A 22,115-nucleotide genomic window follows, 5' to 3' on the forward strand; every position below is an offset into this window, starting at 1 on the left:
ACCATTTCCTAATTCCAAATGGGTGGCGAAGGTTGTGCTCCATCCTGGATTTGAGGAGACTAATAGCTTTCATTCACAGCTTCAAATTCAGAATGGTAAACCCTTTTTTGTATCCAGACTTCTATTATTAGATCTACAGGACTGGTTTGTGGCTCTTGATCTACAAGATGCTTGCGTCTATGTTTCTGTCCCATGAAGTACCTGAGGTTTCAGGTAGGACATACTGAGTTCTGTCTTTCAAACTGTTGACAACATCAAGAGTTTTCATCAAATGACTTGTGGTGGTGGCAGCTTATCTTAGGCCTGGTCCACACTAAAAAGGGGGTTCGAATTAGGGTACGCAAATTCAGCTACAGGAATAGCGTAGCTGAATTCGAAGTACCCTAATTCGAACTACTCACCCGTCCAGACATGGCGGGGTCGAACTCCGCGGCTCCCCCGTCGACTCCACCACCGCCGTTTGCAGTGGTGGAGTACCGGAGTCGACCGCGGCGCTTCGGGAGTTCGAACTATCGCGTCTAGATCAGACGCGATAGTTCGAACTCCGTGAAGTCGAACTCACCGCGTCGACCCGCGCGGTGAGTATGGACCTGCCCTTAGAAAACAGGAAATAGTGTACTCGAGTGGCTGATCTGTGGAAAGTCACCTCAGCAGATGAAGAAGTCTATTAATCAAATTCTCCATCTTTTTTTCTTGCGCTGGGCCTAAGAAATGAACAAAGAAAAATCGTTGCCTCCAACACAGAGAATAGAGCCAGAGTTTCTGCCCCGGGGCAGGTTAGAATCCTGAACCACCCTTATCAACCACACATTTTGGTGAGAACTTGCCTGAGTCTCTTAGGACATATGGTTTCCTGCATGTTCATCATGCAGCATGCCAGACTTCACCTTTGATGCACGCAGGGCTGGCTGAACCTGTACCTTACTCACCATACCTACCAAACAGGCATCCTTTAGACCAGTGTGCCGGAGCACAGGCCATCAGACATGAACAGGTGTGCTATGGAATTTGGGAAAAATTGCTTTTGATGAGAAAACCGTTTGTTCTCTATTTTAGTGTCTTAACTAATTTGCATTTTTGTGCTGTTGCTCTTCGGGTGTACATGTGTAAGACAGATGTCACACAACTACACTCCAATGATGTTGCCGTTCACCTGGTAGCTGTGTTTTCTTATCATCCATTAAGTTACAGTGGTGAATTTTGAATTGAAGACTCGAAAAATGGACACATTTTTGAAGAAAAGAGATTCTGGCACCGCCATATCTACTTTCAGTGATGAAGCTGACCATGAAGTCGAACTGGTAAGTTAATGCTACTGTGAGAGTTATTTGCAATTTGGATTTTTGTTTACAGGTGAATCATCTGGCTCTCTTCGACAATGTCTTTGTGTGGGGAGAATCTCTCAAACCATGCAGTGGTGACAAGTAAGTTAATATGACACCTTACAAGCAAACATCCATCCCTTGCCAACAAGGGCAAATATTTTTTTGAGCATCTGAAGGATCAAAATGAAAAACAAGTGCAAATGATGTAACAGTTTCTGATAAACCATTGAAAGTAAGCTACTTCGCCGCTGAACTTGTAGCGAAGGCCAAAAAACCGCATACAGTTGCAAAAATATTAATTTTATCAGCATGCAAAGAAATGGTGTGAGTAATGTTAGGTGCAAATGCAGTCAATGAAATCACAAAAGTTCCCCTTTCAGATAATATAAGTCACACTGATAACATCAGCAGACATTGCACAGCAGCTTGATGAATCAACAGATACCCGTAGCCATGCTTAACTCTTGGCTAATGTCAGGCACGTTGATGGAGATAAAGTATGCAAGAGAGTACTATTCTCCCCATAAGATACTGGTGACCCATGCAACCCTCTTAGAGTGAGGAGCCCATCTTGACTATTATCCAGTACAGGGGCTATGGACTTGCATTTCCATGCACGTTAATGTGCCTGAGCTCAGAGCAATCAGTCGAGCCTGTGCTGCTTGCCTCCCAATGATCCAAGGAGTGGTAACACAAATTGTTTATGACAGACATGACTGTTTTATGTAAATAGATAAGGAGGTGTTCCCTTCCAACCCCAGTCTCAGGAGGCGGTTTGGTTCTGGAACTGGTGCATCTGTCATTTGAGTCTGGCTATAGCGGTATAGCTCCCAGGTCTTCAAAATGCCCTGTCAGACTGCCTAAGCAGATGTTTCTCCATGGTCCACAAGTTGACTACCAAGGAATTCATTACAAGAGACATCTTCCAAGAATGGGGTCAACAGTCAGACCTCTTTGCAACAGACAGGAACAAGAAATGGCCTGTCTTCTGCTCCAGGTGAAGCCTATCCCCAGGATCCGTAAGAGAGGCACTCCTCATACCATGGTCTCTAGGGATGACTTACACTTTCCCTCTCACCCGCCAAATCCTGAGAGCATTAAGGAAGGTCAGACAAGACTCTGCCACAGTCACCATATAGCACGCGCTTGGCCAAGTCAGTTTTGGTATACAGACCTCACGAAATTGTCCACTTGTCCTCCAGAACGCTTACCTCTTTCATCAGACTTTATTTCCCAGAATGATGGCAACTTCCTTCATCCACGCCTCACAGTCTGAATGTTGGCTGGATGACTGACTCCTGGACATTTTAAAACATTTGAATCCGAAGTAGAAAAGACTCCATTAAGCTAACTTCTGCTGCCAAATGGAGGAGGTTCTCAGTATGGGCTAAGCATTGTCAGTTATCTCCTATGGTTACCAAATTCCCAGCTGTCCGAGATTACTTGCCAATACTCAAGAATTCTGGAGTAACTCTTAGTTCTGCTCACATGTGCTTAGCAACTATATTGGCATACTGTTCCCCCAATCCAGGGATACACAATCTTCTCCCACCCAACTAATTAGGGCTAGTCTACACTAACAGGCTACATTGGCGCAGCTGCGCCACTGTAGCACATCTGGTGAAACTGCGCTATGCCGGCAGGAACATGATTTCCCATCAGCATAATTATGCCTCCTCTCCAAGAGGTGGCAGCTATGCCAGTGGGAGAGCACTTACCGCTTTAAGTTGATGTAATTTGTGCGCTCAGGGTGGTGGCTTTTTCACACCCCTGAGCAATATAAGTTACATCGACGTAAGTGGAAGTTTAGACTGTGACGGGTTCAGTCACAGAAACCACCTTGGGACTGTCACCTGACGTGCTGGAATTACCTCTGAGCCCATCTTTCCTGCCAACTTGGGACTCCAGAACCCTGCCTTGTTGAGCCAGACACGCTAGTCTGCTGCAACACAGACCCAGGTCTGGTCCACGCCCCCAAAGCTGCAGACTTTAACCAAAAACTGTTCAGCAGATCACCTTTCTTCAGCACCCAGACACCCAGCTCCCAATGGGATCCAAACTCCAAATAAATCCGTTTTACTTTGTATAAAGCTTATAGAGGGTAAACTCATAAATTGTCCGCCCTCTATAACACTGATACAGAGGTATGCACAGCTGTTTTTGCCCCCCCATAATCACTTCACTTGGGTTCTAATAATAAATAAATAATTTTTATTTTAAAAAAAAAAAGGATTTTAAGTGTTAAGTAATGACAGAACAAAAAGTAGTAAAAAGCAAAATAAAAAAAAAAAAAAGTGTAAGTAAAAAAAATACATTAAGAAACTGTTTACAGGTAAAATCTCACCCTGAGAGATGTTCTCTCTTTTCTTTCACACAAACTAAACTTTACTATTCTCTGCCCAATCCTTTTTCCCCACAGTCCTCCTTGTTAGGTTCAGGTGGTAGCTAAGTTTAGGGATTTCTAGCAGCCACCTTTGTTCTGTTCCAGTCCCTTTTATAGCTTTGGCCCAAGGGGGGAATCTTTTGTCTCTCTGGGTCCCCACCTATCCTTCAAAATGGAAAAGTACCAGATTTAAGATGGATTTCAGCATCATGTGACATGGTCACATGTCTTGTGAGACCCTCCCCCCAGCCTCCATTCTTCTTGGGATGACTTACAGGAATACAGGAAGGTTTGCAAGTAAACAAAGCCATTTACAACCAATTGTCCTAGTCAATGGGAGCCATCAAGATTCTAAACCACCATCAATGGCCCACACTTTGCATAATTACAATAGGACCCCAGAGTTATACTTTATATTTTTAGCTTCAGATACAAGAATGATACATACGTACAAATAGGAGGAATATATTCAGTAGGTTATAATCTTTGATACTTTACGAGAGACCTTTTGCATAAAGCATATTCCAGTTACATCATATTGACACTCATAAGCATATTTCCATAAAACATATGGAGCGCAAATTCACATAGACAAGCCCTTAGATTCCTAAATGGTCTTTCATATGGCTTTCCCATGTAGGGAGCTGTCTCCCTAGGATCATAATGTGGCCCTAATGGGTTTAAAGAGATTCCCATTTGAGCATATCAACTTGCTCTTTGCTACATTTATACAGGAAACAGAATTTTAGTAGCAATTATATCAACCAGAAAAACTGAGTAAATACAGGCTCTCGTCTGAGTCCCTCTATGATTTTTTCCATGAGACTAAGGTAACTCTTAGGCCTCATCCCAAACTTTTGCTGAAGATAGTCACTGATTTCCATTTGAAATGTATCGGTCTTTCCCAAACCCCATACATACCAATGAGGAGAGGCTAAATTACATATATTGGTTGCCCTCGGAATATTATTCTATTTACATACAACTAGACCATTTAGCATCTGAGACTCTTTATAGTGTATGCAGACAGATTGAAAGGACCAGCTATTTCAACCCAGAGATGTTCAACATGGGTATCTAGCTGTATTGGACTCTGTTAAGAGTTAGCTAATTTAATGGGCTACATCTGTGCAATCTAGGAAGTGTTGGAGGTTGGGCAGAGGAGTGAAAGACCAGCTGGGAAACTGAGGCTGAGTGGCTCTTCTACTGCACAATGCCACAAGGGAGTGCTCTGGTAAGAATGTGCTATAACATGGTTACCTTACAGTAACTGTGGTTCTGTGACATGTATTGTCAATGTATATTCCATGATCCGCCTTCTTCCCCACTACTATGGACTCTAATAACACCTGGAACCTACATTAGTGAAGGAACTGAAGGATAGGCTGGCCTGCTCTGCCGTTTATGCCCTTGGTATTGGGTATTGGACCCATTAGGGCATGGACATAGGTGCAGTCCCAGCAGACCCGGATGGCCAATCTCGAACACATGAGGTATGCTTACTGTGAGGTAAGTAACTGTTTCTTTGTGGGGTGGGCCAAATGGAACAGGGAGGATGAGCCTGAACGGTGGGCATTAGCACTAGGTTTAGGATTCAAAAGGGAATAAAAGATTTAGTGATAAGGTCTCTGGTTTTCCTTGCTGAAGCATAATTTATCTAGCGGCGAGGCAGGGGATTGACTAAATGAACAGACAGTTCCTTCTCTCCATAAATGTCAGTGTTTCTAAGAACAGGTTGTGAGTATACGTGTGGTCTGCCCTTTACAACTCAAGCCATTCATAACAACATAAAGGATGAAGAAGATAATTTAACAGTCCTAGAAATATTGCAAAAATGACCGAATAAATCACCTATATATGGGGGAAAGAAAAGCGGGACAAGGGGTGGGGGCGAGGTCAGAGGAAGGACAGGATGCCCCAGCCCCAAAAGGAATAAAAACAATTTGGGAGAAGTTTCTCTTCCTCAAAATAACAAAGCAACAAAACAAAAATGTAAGTTATTTTAATTGACTGTGTCTGTCTCCCCAGGGGATGTTGTAGTCTATTCATTGGCTGTGTTTGGCTCTCGGGGGGGGATGTTGTATTGCTCAGCATTTGGGAAACAGAAGTGGAAAAGTTGTATGCTTATTTGTAGGTATACTCGGAATTCAGACAACAATGAGATCAAGCTTGATTTAGGAAGCTCTAGGATGCAAATGGAATAGACAGAGGGTGTGCAGCTTAATGGCAGAGGTACTGATCTCCGTTTCACGTTTGTAAATCTGCAGTAACATCATTTAACTCAGTGACATTACTCTGGATTTCCATTAGTGTAATTGAGATCAAAGGACCTGGTTCAGCCCTTGCCAACACCATTGTAAATCAGGAGTAATTCCACTGAAGTTGGTGGACTTACACTTACTGTGTAAGAAAGGGGAGACTCTCGCCTGTTATGCATACCATTTGCTTTGTTTAATCACGTTACATCCCATGAAGAAAGGGACAAAGGCAGTGAGTTATAGGGGCCTGTGGTGCTCAAGGTTCCAACAAATTCAGGGCATCAGGGCCTGGCTCCACCAATGTTCAGGGCTGGGTCTCTCCCCTGGCCCTGCCTGCCACCCCCGCACGCCTCCCCTGGAATGTCTCCCAGCCCCACCTGCCACCCCTGTGTGCCTCCCCCAAGCGTCCCTGTCTGTCCTGGGCAGTGGGGAGCTGCCCCCTGCAGCTCCACGCTACACTCCCTCGATGGTCATTGCTGCAGTCGGCTACAAGGGAGCAATGCCAGGGGCTGGCTGAGGTGGCTGCTGCACCTGTGGAGGGAAGAGGGGAGGGATGCGCATGCCCCCTCCCCGCCCCCAGCAGGTGACTCCCAGGGGGGAGGGGGTTTATCCTGGCTGGACCTCCTGAGCAGCAGCCTGGGGGTGCTTGGGTGAGTGTCATGCTGGGGAGACCGGAGAGGCCCCCCGCTCCTCCCTCCCCCAGAGCTCGCTGCTGCTGCTGCTGGCAAGGAGAGGGCTGGGGGGGGCGTCCTCTCTGGCCCCCTGCCCTACCCTGGGGCAGTCTGACTGTTGCACTCCAAACTCTTCATCCCAGCCCCAGCCCCACACCTGCTCCTGCACCCCAACCCTCTGTTCCAGCCCAGAGCCTGCACCCAGCACCCAAACCCCCTCCCACACCCCAACCTTCTGTCCCAGCAGAGAGCCCACACCCAGCACTCAAACTCCTCCCAGAGCCTGCACCCCTTTCTGCACTCCAACCCTCTGCCCCAGCCCATAGCCTGCACCCAGCACCCAAACTCCGTCTCAGAGCCCACATCCCTCCCACACCCAAACTCCCTCCCAGAGCTTTAGGCAGGTAGAGGGGCAGGACTTGGACCCGTTCTGGGCACCACCAATAATTATATAAACCTGCTGCCTCTGGAAAGGGAAGAGAGAAGTTTTTGGTGTCCTCTCCCTTATTCTTCTCCACTTGCTTTTACTCTGTTTTGTTTTGTTTTCTAAAAAAAGGGCAGCGAAGTGCATTAAAGAGCTAGACCAATAAGGAGCTCTCATGAAAAGGGTTATATAGAAGGGCCTTTGCAGAAGAACCTCACAGTGCGTATGAGTAATGACCCAATAAATTCATTTTGGTGGAGCAGTCAAACTCTTCCCCGCTTCTTGCGTTAGAAAACAGAACAACACTTCCAAGTGCAAGATTTTGATTGCAATGCGAGTTAAAAGTGTTCAGCATACCTCCCTGGATTGGCCCTTCAAAGAAAAAAATTGTTCATGGTTTGTGTAACACAAAAGGTTAATGTTTCCAACTGTCATTCAGAGCTGTGTTCTGGGTACAGTCCTGCAAACACTTGCTCATATGTGTAGAATCCTACAAGCAAAACTCAAACTTAAAGGGTCATCATCAACTTGAAAACTCATTTTCTGTAATGGACTAGAGAAGAATGGTTCCAGGTATCACACCTGCTTCTGAGGCCCCCTGCCAGCTTTTGTCATTTTCCATATTTCTCTTTAAAATATTTTTTCTCCTGCTGTTGTGTGAAAAACCCATCCAAATAGGGGAAACAGACTAAATGGTAGAACTAACTGTACACACCATGCTGTCAAACATGCAAAATAAACAACCTGAGAAAAATGTATATAATTCTCTTTTCTAGTCCTCTGAGGTGTGACAGGTAACAGTAGGTGGAAAAACATTCATAGAAATGTGATGTTTTTATTTATATATAGTAGATGGCGTTCCTTTAATTCACCCTGGAGTGCTGGTGGCTGGATGCACCAAATTATTAATGTTGTCTTGGGCCCTGTGGGGGACATTTTCCTTCCAGATAAACACATTTTTTTCTTGAATATTTTTGGTTTTCCTTGTGCAGCAGCTTTGTAATCATCTCTTGGGGCCTGATCGAAAGCCCATTGAAGCCACAAGGGGCATCTTTCCATAAACTTCAATGAGCTTTGGACAAGACCCTTGGGGAATCGAGCATGACTTTTCCTCCTCCCCCCTTCAAAGTGGTTGCAAAACTGGCGACATGTATGGAACATTCTCTTTCTTTGTAGTTTTTGTGCTCTTCATCCATCCAAGAGTTTATTGTAGGCTATAAATCACACTGATCATGGATGCATGGTTATTTTTTTTTGTCTCAAGTTGTTTAGCCACAGAATGCCAAGGTGCATATTTTCTGCTGCTGTTGTAATAAGTTTTTGTTTACATAGTGTCTGTCCATTGTAACTTTCAAAGCATTTCATAATCAGAGATGATCAAAACTCTAATAAAGTGAATTGCAGTGTTTTTGAGAACGTTACCCAACTTTCCCCTTTTACAGGGCCCCTCTCAGGGCCAGGACACTAATGGCATTTTTCTTTGTCCATGCTGTTTTGCTGTGCTGAATGTAGATTTGCTGCACTGCTCTAAAGTGGGGCTTGCAGTACTGTGGCTTACCTCACGGTGATTTCACTGAGACTACTTGCATAGTAAAAGACTACACAATGTGTATGGGGGGAGGTGGGTCAGAATCCAGGCCCACAGTAAGCAAGGATTAGTCGTAAGTAATTGTTGCACATCAGAGTTCTAGATATACCTAACTTTAGCTTTAGGGTTTGATCCTGTAAAGTGTAAACCCTAATTCACACAAGTAGTCCATGGTCACCTGAATTGTGTCACTGGAGCCATACTAAGTACGCGCTTTTATAAACTGCGCCATTGCAAACTGCATTTTTGTTAACAGTTGACTGACCCCTACTGCTTTATTGGAATTTCCTGTCATGCAAATATTTGAATTGTGGTGGGCTGACTGATACAAACTGAAACTTTAAACCAAATTGGGAGATACATCAAATGTGGAAGTGGGGAAACACTTTTATAAGAAATAACAGCACTAAATTAATTCTGGTAAGTAAATAGGACTGAGTATTAAGCAATAGGGTTATTCCCGGATATATTTTAGTGGGGATGGGCAGTCTGATGATAAGCATAAGGATGATCATACTGAGAGAAACAAACCTGCAAATAACTATGAGGAACTGGAGATCTGTTTTCAAATGATACATTATAAATTACAAAATGAATTAATCATATTCCCTCTGTTGGAAATGCAAGACAATCTGAGAAAATACTTTTTCCACTAATGTTAATAAATGTGATCTCCATTAAATAAAATCATTGACTGAAAGAAACCAAAATTCTGTAAGACTTGACAAATCAAGCATGGGCAGTTTTGCTTGAAAATTGGCATGGAAATTAAAAACCGGTAGAAATATATACATTGTGCATATATTTAAAATGCTGCTGGGAAAAACCAAGACACTTTATATTTTAATCAGCTATACAAAAAAATATTTAAACTCTAAAAATGTATTAAAAATGATAAAATGCCATAAGGAATTGATTGGGGTGTTTTTTCTTCTATTGCTCAATACACATACTATTCAATACCTGTTTTAGAACATGTATGCAAACAGAATTGTACAAACATGTAAGTTGGCAAATTTTGCCTTTGATACATTTGGGGGTTAATGGCCAACTTCTCTGACATATTTTGCAACAAGCAAAACCAAACCTGTTTTTTGTCCCTGCATATGTTCACACTTTCTGCATCAGAGTGGAGAGGGAGAAGCTTTTGAGCTCAAAGGTCAGAGTTTGCTACATTATATGATTTTTATCTGAAACCTGTATACATGTTGACCACATACAAAAGAATGTAGAAAGGAGAAACCCACTAGGGCATCAGTAGGAAACTATTGTTTTTAAAATTCATCAGGAATTGGTGAGAGCTCTAATTTATATCCAATGCTAGGCACTCTGTTGGCTCTCTATAAAAATGTTTGTTGTTAGCTCATTTGGTTTTCTTTAATATAGATATGTCAATTTTTAATATAAAGGAGATCTCCAAAATCACCATGTATTCCATAGGGTGATTGCAAAAAGAGGGTTAAGAATGCAAAAGGCCCTGCCCTAAATCCCACAGGGTGGCAGGGTTGCTTTTCTGTCCATGGGTGGGGGAGGACTTGGTGCCATCTGTGTGGGCTAAATTTCACTAATAGTATGAGACTAGGAGAGACACAGAGGCGTGAGTCTATTCATATGTGATAAGCTCTCCGCATGAGCAGCTTTATCTAATTATTCCAAATGGGTGCAATTCTACTCTGAACTATGTAAAAATGGGACTTTCCAACTCAGTAGATTTGTTCCACGTGTGTATTTAGTGACAAATCTAAGTGTTTGCTTTTTTATTTCTGTTAGCTCTGCGGTGCTGAGAGTAAGCTGCATTCTTCTCCTCCCTGTGAATCATCAACAGACTTGATTACTGAATTCCAGGCACTGGTGCCTGTGCAAACCTTTTGAAGGCACAGACATGTCACTGAGGTCATAATTTTGCCTATATAGACTATCAGGGTTGGAAGGGACCTCAGGAGGTCATCTAGTAACCCCCCTGCTCAAAGCAGGACCAATCCTCAGACAGATTTTTACCCCAGTTCCCTAAATGGTCTCCTTAAAGATTGAGCTCTCGAATTTGGGTATAGCAGGCCAATACTCAAACCACTGAGCTATCCTTCCGCCCCCAAAGGAAAGAACCCAGCTTGACTCTCAGATCTCAGGCTGATTTTGCAGGGCTGGCATTTAAGGAAAAAAACACGCTACTTGCAAACTGAAATGGAAATTGCTGAGACGCAATAAGCATGGAACCACACAATGCGATTGTAATAGTATCTTTCCATAATAGAACCATGATTTAAGGCCAATATTATGACCTTAACTGGAGTGTAAGTGGTGTGAAGGTCTTGTGCAGGCCTATGCCATGGGGAGAATTTCACTCTGTAGCTGTAGCTATGGGTCATGAATTTGGCTTTCATGGGTTTCAGTAATATTACGCCTGCTCCATGCTTAAAAATACCCTTGAAGTACAATTACAATTGAGAAGCTTACAACAGTCAGGAGATACAGAAGTAAGGCTGAAAGCCCTTAACTGTGCTTCTAGCGTGCCTTTTTAAGAATGGTCTCTCTTCGTATGTTTATAAATAGAACTGGTTGAGAATTTTCTGTCAATGTCTCAGTTTGAGAATGTTGAAACAACACATTTCCAAATTATTTTGATTTAAAACTTTCCACTTGGCAAAAAAAGATTAGTATTTCAATCTTTTGTCTCAATTTAGGATGAAAGCTAACTTTAAAATAATGGAATTTCCCACAGGACAGAAATTCTGGGTGGTTTTTTTACCAGATCTATTTATAAACTATTTGTTTGTAGAAATGAGACCAAACCCAAATCTAGATCTATCCATTTTAAACCCCCTAGATCATCTTCTTGAAACTGAGACATTTGATTTGATTTTTTATCCTTGCAGCTGTCCTCCTTATCTCTATAACAGAATGATTTTAAAACCACTGATTTGAACACCCACAGACTTTGATAAAGTTCCAGTCTAAATCTGAATTTTGCAGTTCAGACCAATTTCTAGTTGTTGTTTGCATCTACTCTGCTATAGATACAAATAACAAAACCCCTGCAGCAGTCACTGAGGAGAGGCGACTCACATAAGGGAAACAAAAGCCAGTCGTGCCATGATTATAGAAGTCATTTTGATACAGTAAACAAATTTTTTGGGGAGGAAAAAACCCAACACATTAAATGCCACACCCACAAAAAAATCCAAACAAAACCCCCATGATTAAGTGATGACACTTTTTCTGATTTGGGCTCTTGAACTAACTGGACAATGTTTGTCATTTTAACAAACTGTCAGGAATACGTAGGTATCTGTAATCTGTAGTGCTTTAATACCTGCTGTGACATGAGATGTTTTCAAGGTAAAAGTGGAATCAATAGCACAAAAATGATAGCAGAGTGTCACATTCTTCTTCCTGTGCAACTGCAGCATGTGCATGCCAAGCCATTCATAACCGAGCTCAAGGCCCTGAATACGTCTCTTTCCACCTCTGTGTCAGCAGCTATCGTGAGTATTGCCACTACTGGAGAATGGGCAAGTAAAGAAGCGAAGAGGCACCCCAGTGTTAGCACTGCTTTGATGGAAGGTGTCCATAGTGGTAATATTCCTGACGTACCTTATTTATTCAATAGATGGAATTAACAACAGGAAGGAGTATTCAGATAGCATCGTCTGAAAGGATATTTCTTGCCTTAGGCAAAATACATACTTGAGCTAATTTTAGTTTGTGGTTAGCTTTGGTACAGCTTATTTCTGTGTTTCACTCACTTATTGTTGCTGAAAATAAAAACAAAACCAGCCCTGCCCTTTCCTCTAATACCCATGTGGATAGGTTAGTCCCAGGTCTCTAGTTCCATATTTATTTAATTGCTTTGTTTTTATTTCCCAATACCATTGGCATCAACTGCAGCAGCTCTCGCTTCTGCACTCAGGGTCATGTTTATTCCCTTCTATAGCTTCTCTGAGAGATACTGTGGAAAGGCTGTGGGGTGACGTAAGATCTCATTCTGTATTTAATTATAGTCCCCAACCTTCTCAAAGCAGTGCAATGCAGAGGGGACTTCTGTCACAAAATAGGTATTTGTGTTGCTGGACAGCCAAATCCTTAGGAACTTCTCTGACTTTGAGACTGTGGGATCATAAGACCAAGAAGTTGGAATACTTATGTTCCACTCTTCTCATGTGCTGTTCACTCCAAACAGTTCTTGACCTCAGTAATTCCAGAACTACTTGGTTTTGAGTAACTTTGATTCACTGCTGCACATCCTAGTGAATGATGAATTCTCTCCTTTCATTTACTTCTGTCTCTTAGAGTTATGATGAAGTAGATCAGTGGGTGAACCCTTGATTTCTGATCTCCCAGGTGTGTGCTCTCTCTCTAGCCTTAAATTACTGATAATCCCAGTTCTTCCCCATTTCTTCTCAAGTGTCTGCTGGAGGTAGCCTCAAGCCACAAAATGTGGATTTTGAAGATCCCCAGAGTTCTTGGGTGTTTTGGATCCAGAACTTTAGTTTGGCCCATTATAAAAATGTGGGGGCCGTTTGAAGAAGTTGGATAGTGTTTATATTTTCATCACACCTGGGGTGAAATTTGAGCCCCAGTGAAATCAGTGGGAGTTTTGCCATTGTTTAAAGTGGAAGTAGGATTTCATCTCAAAAGTTTATGGGAGTTGGGGAGAGTGTCTTTGGATCCAGGGTTTCTTTTTGGGTCAGTTTCGAGTACAGAGAGGTTACTCACTGATAACTCTAGCTCTTTGAGAGTGCTACTGCTGCATATTCACACGGTAGGGAAAACTCCAGTGCTGAGTTTTGGAACCACGAGGCGTATGGAGACAGGAGTATCTCCTTAGTGGAATACCCAACAGCAGGGCTCTTGCCACAGAGGCATCACAAGACCATGTGTCTGAAGACTATTTGAATGTTATCAATGTCCTTAGCTGCCATTGCAGTGACCCAAACCTCAGCAAGGCTATGTATGGTCGCCACCTGTGGGATTTTTCCCAGACCGTCCAGTTTTTGGCTTCTGTGTCCAGGTGCCATTTAGGGTTGCCAGGTGCCTGGTTTTTGACCAGAAAGTCCAGTCAAAAAGGGAACCTGGCAACCCTAAATAGCACCTGAACCAAAAGTCGGGTTACCATGGGGCTGGGGGAGGTGCTGGGTCATTAACCATGCCAGCCCCAGCTCAGCCGGGGCCACCTCCTAGCTTCAGGCAGGCTCCTTGAGATGATCCAGTGAGCGATGGGGGGATGCGGGAGAGGAGCAAGTGATGGGGCGGGACCTTGGGGGAAGAGGTGGAGCCAGGGAGGGACTTTGAGTGGGAGGGAAGAGGCGGGGCAGCAGCGGGGCCTCAGGGTCCAGTTACCCCAGCAATTAGAAAGGTAACAGCAATGCCTACTGTAAGGAGAGGGACAGGCAAACAAATATAATGGGGATAACCTTACATTTTTGCACTTTATAAAGGAAAACCCAAGAATTTGGTAAGAACATAAATAATACAAGGTAACATAAAATACTCATTTAGGAAAACTGTAAATTACCATCACAATGAAAGGAATTTTGTCTTCAAAATGTTGTCTCATCCCCAAGAAGGAATCCATTCCTCCTCTACCTGGCTGCAAAGTCTAGTTTCACCCCTGTACTCCCGCCTTTGCCTCTCTCTGGTTTGTGATGCTCCTATGATTCGATGCTCCAGTGACCACCTCTCTTTCCAAAAGGGTCGCCTGCTAATGACAGCGTCTCACTGGGAGAGCTACACCCATCGACCTGAGCACCCAAACTGTATTCCCTTTGTCAGCAGCAGAATGGTCCAATCTCACTGTTCATATGCTCCATGCCTCTTCTGCCTGGACTCCTTCCACACTGCTCTTCAAGGTCAAGTTTCCTCTAGCATCACTTCCTCAGCAAATCCTCTTTTCCCCCAGCACCACCTCTTTTTGCCTCCATCCTCTTTAACCACTTTCCAGCTGCCTCCTCTCTAGCAGCTCCAAGCCCCCTCCCTAGCTCAAGCTGCCCTCTCCTGGCCTGTCTCTCTCATAGCTGCAGACTGTAACACTACCCCTCTTCACTGAAACTGCAGCAGATTCTAGTGCTAGGGAAAAGTTCACTACACAATCTCCAGCCTCTGTGGGAGAGGATGTAACAAAGGGAGGATCTGCTCCCACATGCTGCTGTTGATATTTAGCCAGGGGGTTTGACAGTCTGACACTGATATTACTAAAGTGCTAAAAGTGGTCACTCTTTTCCCAGAATAGTCATTCTCCATGACTCTGTCTCTCAATGAGAAGCCTGAGATCCCTTCCTCTTCCCCAAAGCCACCAAGACTACCAAGGATTTTGGTGTCAGAGCCTTGCTGCGGCACCTGATACAACCATCTTAGTTATGGCAGGTGTGGAAATTGTGTTCAAACTCCAGGGTCCTTTGTTTATTGCAAGCAAGATCCGTCCCTTTTCTCTCAACCTCAGGATGTCCCATATCTAGATTGATAGTATTTAATGGTGGTAGTAGTTACAAAAGAAAAAAGTCATTCATATAAACTGATAACGGAGATGGACAGTTGAGTTTGGGGGGTTGTAGCTCACCCCTACACTGTGCTTCTGGCTACCTATTGTTTCTATAACATTCCTCCCTGCTACACTTCACAGCAAATCCCAAAACTGCGCTCTCATCTCCCAGTTCTCCTCACCCCTACCCACATTTCCCCCACAACCTGAAAAGCGCATGGTGGTGCTACTGTTGACTATCAGGAGTAAGCAAATGCTATTCTATGCTCTACCTGTTAAGGGGCAATTTACGTCCTGGCAATCCACGGGACTAGATATCCCCAGCTACTAATCTATGGTTCTTTAGGTTCCACTTAGCTCTTCCTGTTCTGGACAGTCTTCGTATGAGCTTGGGGTGGAAGTCTCTCATTCTACAGCCATATGCTAATAATGAGCCCTCTATAAGCAGTGCCTGCCTCTGCTTTTACCCCTGGATCTAGACTGTTACTGTTTCAGGACACCCAAATAGTCAACGGCAGAGACACTCTCCTACCGTATAAATAAGTAAGGTGGGGCTGGGATTTGCTGGGTACAAATTCTCCTGCACCCAAGCAATTATTTTAAATGTTTAAGGCTTGCCCGGGTCACTCATGGTTTTTTAAACAGGCAGAAAGACCCTGTGATAGAGCAAAGAGTCACTAAGTGAATTGCCAGGGTCACATACTGTTTGTGTCAGAACTAGGAATATACTCATCCTTGACTAGGCAGTTTTTGTACTGAGCTAGTAAAATTATACTGGTTTGTTTACTTCTCCGGGCAACACAGACCTTGAGGTTAGCTTGGAGTTCTAGCTTTGTATTAAGCTGAAAATCCAATCTACTAGGCAGCATGAAGTTCTCTTCTCTTAGATCTACCACTGACTATGACACCTTGGGCAAATCCCTCAATGTCTGTGTCTGATTACCACTCTGTAAAACGGAGACCATACTGGTGCTTCCCTGCCTCATAGGGTTAATGTGAGGCTTGTTTCTAAAGCATTTTGAGCTTGGGTGAAAGTTGCCATGTAAATGCAAACTGATACTGATGATCCAGCCCTTTTACTGGAGAATGCACACTCTGAATAGTCAGACATGCTGAAGTCTTGTCTTCTCTGACCATAAGGAAGAAATGTTTTGTTTGTTGTTTTCAGATCCTGATCTTTATGTTTGTGCTTGCAGTGGTTAGAGGGGGACAGAAAAGGAGGGTTGGCAAGTGCAGTGCTGACAGAGATTAACCAGACTGAGACTGATTGATTGGAACAGCTGGGGGGGATCCCAGATCTTTCCAGTCTGCACACATAATACGTAACACCTAGTCTAAGAACAAAAGCTGTGTCATGTCAGATCTGTCTCCAGTTGGCAATAAATTATTGTAACGTTAAGTTCCAGAGCTAAACAGAGTCCTTACTGTTCCCTTTCTCTTAGACTTAACTGTATTTTCTTCACCTTCCTATGTCAGCGTTCTTCTCTCTGCATGAGGATTTCTTCAATGCCTTCCTAACAAAGAACTGATTTGGTAATGAACTGGCAGTGCACTTCACTCATGTAACAACACGCACCTGTTTTTGGCTTACCAAGGTGCAGAAGTGGCTTGACACAGCCTGGGGTTTTTTATTTCATTTGTTCTGGCCTCTAATTTCAGCAGTTTGCAAATGTGTCATGCACAAAGTATTTTGTTGCAACATCCACAGATAACACTAGTTTCAAGTTGGCTTAAATTCATACTTGCAGTCTCCATCGCCTATTGTGGATCTTCCTGTGCAAGTCATTACAAACCCCAGTCCAAACCCAGAAGTCCTTACTCAAGCAAAACCTTTATTGATGTCAATAGGAGCATTGCCTGAGAAGCACTGTAAAATTTGGCCCAGACTGTCTCTTAATGGCCTATGAAATAATTCAGAAAAAGACAAGATAGAAAATGTACTAGCAGCAACCCTTTTCCCCAAGGCTTGCAAGAATATGAGAAATATTAATGCTACAATTTGAATTTTAGGAAACAACTGAAAAATACATACAGTCTGTTGGAGCCCAATCAAGAATTGTAGCCAAAAAATTGACATTGTTCCAGATCTAAGTAAGCCAACAAAAAGCACAGCTTGAATTTTAGTAGGATTTTGAAAGATTGTGGCCTCTTTTGTACAGTATGGAAACAGTGCACCAGTCATGTCCACTGTCTTTGGCCTGTCCTAAGTAAAATGGGTTTTCACAGCTGTTCTACTAGTTCACTAAGAAACAGGTGAGTGTCCGCTGTACAATGCCAACTGAGCTATTGTCTGCAGAGCTGGATGTATTCGTTGTAAACTTCCACTATGGCCCTAATTCAGGAAATCATCCATAATCAAGAAGGTCATTTCAGCATGCACTTACGATGTAAGGATGTGCTTAAGTGCTTCTTAAATGAGGTGCTATATCCACAAATCTGGAAAAAATCAGTGAAATTTTACTTGGATTATTTATAGCACTAAACAAGTGGCAGCTCTCATCTGTGAAGACCAAGATGGAGCATGAAAATATTTCATGTCAACACACGGCCAGCTCTTTCTTGCTAAAATGAACATCTTTACAGTCTTTGGAGTACTGATGTGAAGAGAGAAATATTTGTTTGCAGATCATTAAGGATTTGGGAACAACCAAGTAAAATGTCCATTTCTCTTTCAGGCTAGCAGGCTATATGGATATTGTTTGTCCTGTAGGTCCCAGGATATTAGAGAGGCAAGGTGGATGAGGTAATATCTTATACTGGACCAATTTCTGTTGGTGAAAGAGGCAAGCTTTCAAGCTACATGGATATTGTCATTCTGCCTCCAAGACTCTGTAGCTTTGCACTGGTGTGCTCTCCAAGCATCTTCCAAGAAGTCAGAGTAAGATCATTAGTATGGGTTATCTTCCAGTGATGTGCTGGAGCGGGACGCCCGTGTTAAAGTCTTGGCAGAACATCACAGGCATCTTCTATACTTTTGGCCTGAGGAAAGGTATTACTGTACCGCATGATCCACATTAGGTAGGAGAAAGGGGAAGGTTTCAAAACAAAGCCCAAAGTTCAACCTCTGGAGGAAATCTTTTGCCTTCTAAATTTCTTTGATTCTGGGGGCATGCAAGTCACAGGCACGTGTAGGAAGATGGAGATAAACCATGAGAAAGGTGTGGGTTGGTGGGAGGGGAGTTTTCTGCAAAAGTCTGACAAGTACCAACTCCTCCATTAAAGATTTGTTCTTTGCCAGATAGGAGAATGTTTCTAACCTCATGTGCACGCATCCCTAGTAGAGAGCAAAACTATCAGCTGCTGCTTAGCTGAACTTACCTGACTTTGAAAATAGGATGAACTCTTACTGAGAACCCCCTTCCTGTGTGCGTGGAATTTACTTTTCAGGATTGCGAACAACAATGGAAATGTTTAGTCAAAAGTGGGAATCAATTCTAGTTGAAAGTAGGCTATGCCCACCATGGGCTTCAGGAGCTATACCATCCTGGTGGGATGAGCAAGGGAAACCAGGAGGTGGGCATGAAATTTTACCCCAAGTGGTGGGTGGGTGCATCTGGATCTCTGGAATGTGACCAGGCGGAGAGGAGCATGAGCAGCAGCACTGTTTGCCATCTTTATGCTTAGGTGACAGAAGTACTAAAATAAGTTCAATATTAAATGACTTATTAGGTGTAGTAATGAACAAAAATTGTTGCATGGCAGTTCAGGCTGTCCTACCCAATCTTCTCTACTACTTCCATATTTACCCAGTCTCCTGTCTTCCACCTTCCCCCATATTTAATCTATTTTTCCTCCCAATCTTGTACCCATCAAATTTTTCCACTAATCCCCTCAGACTCTCTCCTGTATCCCACTATATTCGTATGTATCCATTTATGCAGACTTCTGCCCGCCACAAGGTTCCTGTCTTCCCCTCCTGCCACATTTCCTGCCTTCACTATGTTTTTCCCTTGCTCCTTGTATTAACCTGCTTTGCCACAGTGTCCCTTCCTGTCTGCCCATATTCACCTGCTCCCTACAATGACCTTCCCAGCCTGCCACATAGATTTGCCATCTTCCCTGAGAGCAGCTTCAGTTCACTACCCTTAGGAACGATACAAGGTGGTGGCCACCTTTACTAAGGATGGCCCAAACTTCTATCTGTACAGGCTGTAGTTCAATGGCAATCATCTTAACTGAGGGCAGCTTGTGGCCTCATTCCCAGTGAGAACAATGGGAGGTGGTGGCTACTCTGTGGGTTTTGTTTTTTTTTAAAGGTAAAACTTTGTGTTTTTGTGGAGTTTGTGCTCCCTCTGCTGCCACATAGAAGTAGCTAACAAGGGAATAGTTTTGAATCAAAAGTTGGGGGGAAGGGTTCAATGAGCTGGTTCCATAGGTGAGCTCCATTCCCCTTCTTCAAAATGCCTCCAGTAGTACCATGTCCTACATCTGTGCCATACAGGTGGCATGCATGTATGTGCTGGTGTAGATTGCGCTGTCTTCCTGCGTCCCTCCCTGCACTATACACTTCCACACCCAATGCTCTGTTCTCTTCTTTGGGTCTTCTCTCCCCAGCTGTGGTGTCTGTCGCCTCGTGTTCCTAGCTGATGTTAGCCCCATCAGGACAGGGAGTTGGTGGGTGTCCTTTCTGCCTCCTTCAGTGTGCCACCAGCTGGTGGGAAAGGGACTCTTCTCTCCCCTTCCTGTGTGTGCAACTAGCAAAAAGGAAACTGCACTTGTCCCTTTGGCTGCCTTAGTCACTGTCTTCCTTGCTGGTGGCGCTCTTACCTCCCCGTTACACTTCCACAGAGGAGGGAGGAGAAGTACTGAAGCTGCACATAGAAGAATTTCTGAGGCTGGCTTCCCCTGCATCACAGGCTGAAAGTCGGGACGGAAATGCCTCTCCATCCCATCCCCACTATAATTATCCCTATCGTAGCTAAGAATATTAAAAGTAATGATGTGGTGACACAGTGAGAAGAGGCTAAATGGTCAGGAACTCTTGAAATGCCATGAGAAGAAGCCATCATCTGGGAACTGAAGAGCACTTTGATAGGTAGAAGTAGAACCATGACAGAACTTGGCATACCTGCCGAGCAATGAAAGTGGTTCAGGAGGACTGAGTAGTCCAGAGAGTTGAAGGTGGCCAGAGGTCTAGTAGAACAAAAAGGGAGAAGAAGCTTTCATTAGCAGAAAGGAGGTCATGAAGGAGAACAGTTTCCATGTTTTGGCCAGAATGAAATCAAGGCTGAAAATGATTAAGAACACAGGCACTGACTTGTTTTTGCCGATGGATGCTCCTCTCTGTACTCTCCCCCCGTGCAAAAAGCAGGCAGGGCCGTGGGGCCCACAACAGATTAATCTGGCCCTGTAGGTTCTGAGCACCCCTTTTTTTTTTTTTGATGGGTGCTTGAGCTAGAGAGCACCCATGGAGTCAGCACCTATGATGAAGGATAATAGTGCATATGAGAGTAGCTTGGAGAGATGCACATATCCTTTTGGAGAAAGGGAAGGTTTGAGTTAGGGCAAAAATCATATAGACTGTCCAGGAAGGTGAGAATGTGGCATATCTTATATGGTTTGGGAAAGTACCAGAGGCAAAGGAGTTGTTGTCAATGGCAGTAAACTTGGGGGAGAGGGAATGGGGCAAAAGTAAGAAACAATATGAAGGGGGGATGAGAGAGGCAAAAGAGAAAATGCTTTTCTTAAATCACTCTGTGATGCCATCTGTGTACAGGTGGGATGTGAGAGGAAGGAGAGTGGCAAGAGAAATGGGTGGATAGAAGTGTTCAGGGTGAAGGGGGAATTATCAATGAGGGCAATTTTACATGCACAGCATAGGAGAGGGCATGCCTCTCGTTGTTACACGTCCCAACACACCGTTCAGATATTCTATGCACAATATGTAATTAAAGGGATGCCACTAACTGAAGACATCAATCTGCAGCTGTAGATTGTGCACCTTCTACTGTCAAAGAGCAAAACGTAAGATGATTAGAACAGGAAGAAATTGGGTGGGGCCATAGGTGCTGACTTTCTAATGTGCCGGCGGGGGCCTCCGCCCAAGGCCTCTTCCTGCCCCTGCCTGTTCCTGCCCCCTCCCCCAAACACACTCCACCCTCTCTCCTAGCACTTCCTGCACACTGAGGAACAGCTGACAGGGAGGCCTGATCAGTAGGGCTGCCAGAAGGCGGAGGTGCTGGGAGGGAGTGGGAGGTGCTGATAAGGGGCTGCTGGTGGGTGCTCAGTTCACATCTATGGGGGGATAATTTTCCTCTATTGTTTCAGTATGTTAAATGACTGCATTTGAGAGCACTTTGTGTAGTCAGTTGGTTTTCCCTGCACACTGCAATTCAAGGGGGAAGAGGGCGAGAGTGGCAATAACCACGGAAACTTGCTCACAACTTTTTAAAGGGACTCAGGGCAGTTCAGCATCACCAAAGTGACATCAGTGTGTTTAGAATCCTGACGGTTATCCCAGCTGTCACCTACCTGAAGGTCCCAGCGGTGACCAGAGTGATACTGGCTGTTTCTCCCAGCTACCCCCATTGCCTCCCACAAACAGCAGCCACCACCAAGAACCCTTCCAGCTCCAGACTCTTGCCTACATTGCTCCCTGTATCCCCAATCCCCTGGCTACCACTGAGTCTTCCCCTCCCCAGCAGCTGCCTGCAGCCCCAGTTCAGTGGGCAGGAAGGTAGGGTTCCACTGGCTGCCTCAGAGCCATACTGCTGGAAAGCTGCGAGTGCAGTGTTGCCACTGCCCATCTGAGAGAGGTGGCAGAGTAGTGACTGCCTCCCCAGCAGCCAGTGGGAGCAACTGCACAGGCCACAATGCAACCCACTGTCCTAGCACCGGGGAAGCCAGCAAACCTGGTGAGCCCACCAAAGCCCAGGGAACACCTGCACCACAGCAAGGATGAAGAGAAGCCCAGGGATATCTACAGAGAAGGAATCAAACCAAGCAGAGCCCAGACAGGCATCTAAGCCAAGCCTAGGTGAAGCTGAGCCCA

General features: G+C 44.2%; 1 long non-coding RNA gene across 1 annotated transcript in view; it reads left to right on the forward strand.

Moving 5' to 3' along the window:
- Positions 1–1,183: 1,183 nt before the first annotated feature.
- The window catches only part of LOC120404880, a 73,992-nt gene continuing 53,060 nt past the window's right edge, over positions 1,184–22,115 (forward strand). The window contains exon 1 of the long non-coding RNA XR_005598228.1: positions 1,184–1,301. This is a non-coding gene — a long non-coding RNA (uncharacterized LOC120404880). The remainder of the gene's footprint in view (positions 1,302–22,115) is intronic.

This window comes from Mauremys reevesii, linkage group 4 (genome assembly GCF_016161935.1).
Source record: "Mauremys reevesii isolate NIE-2019 linkage group 4, ASM1616193v1, whole genome shotgun sequence".
In the NCBI taxonomy this organism is placed as follows: domain Eukaryota; kingdom Metazoa; phylum Chordata; order Testudines; family Geoemydidae; genus Mauremys; species Mauremys reevesii.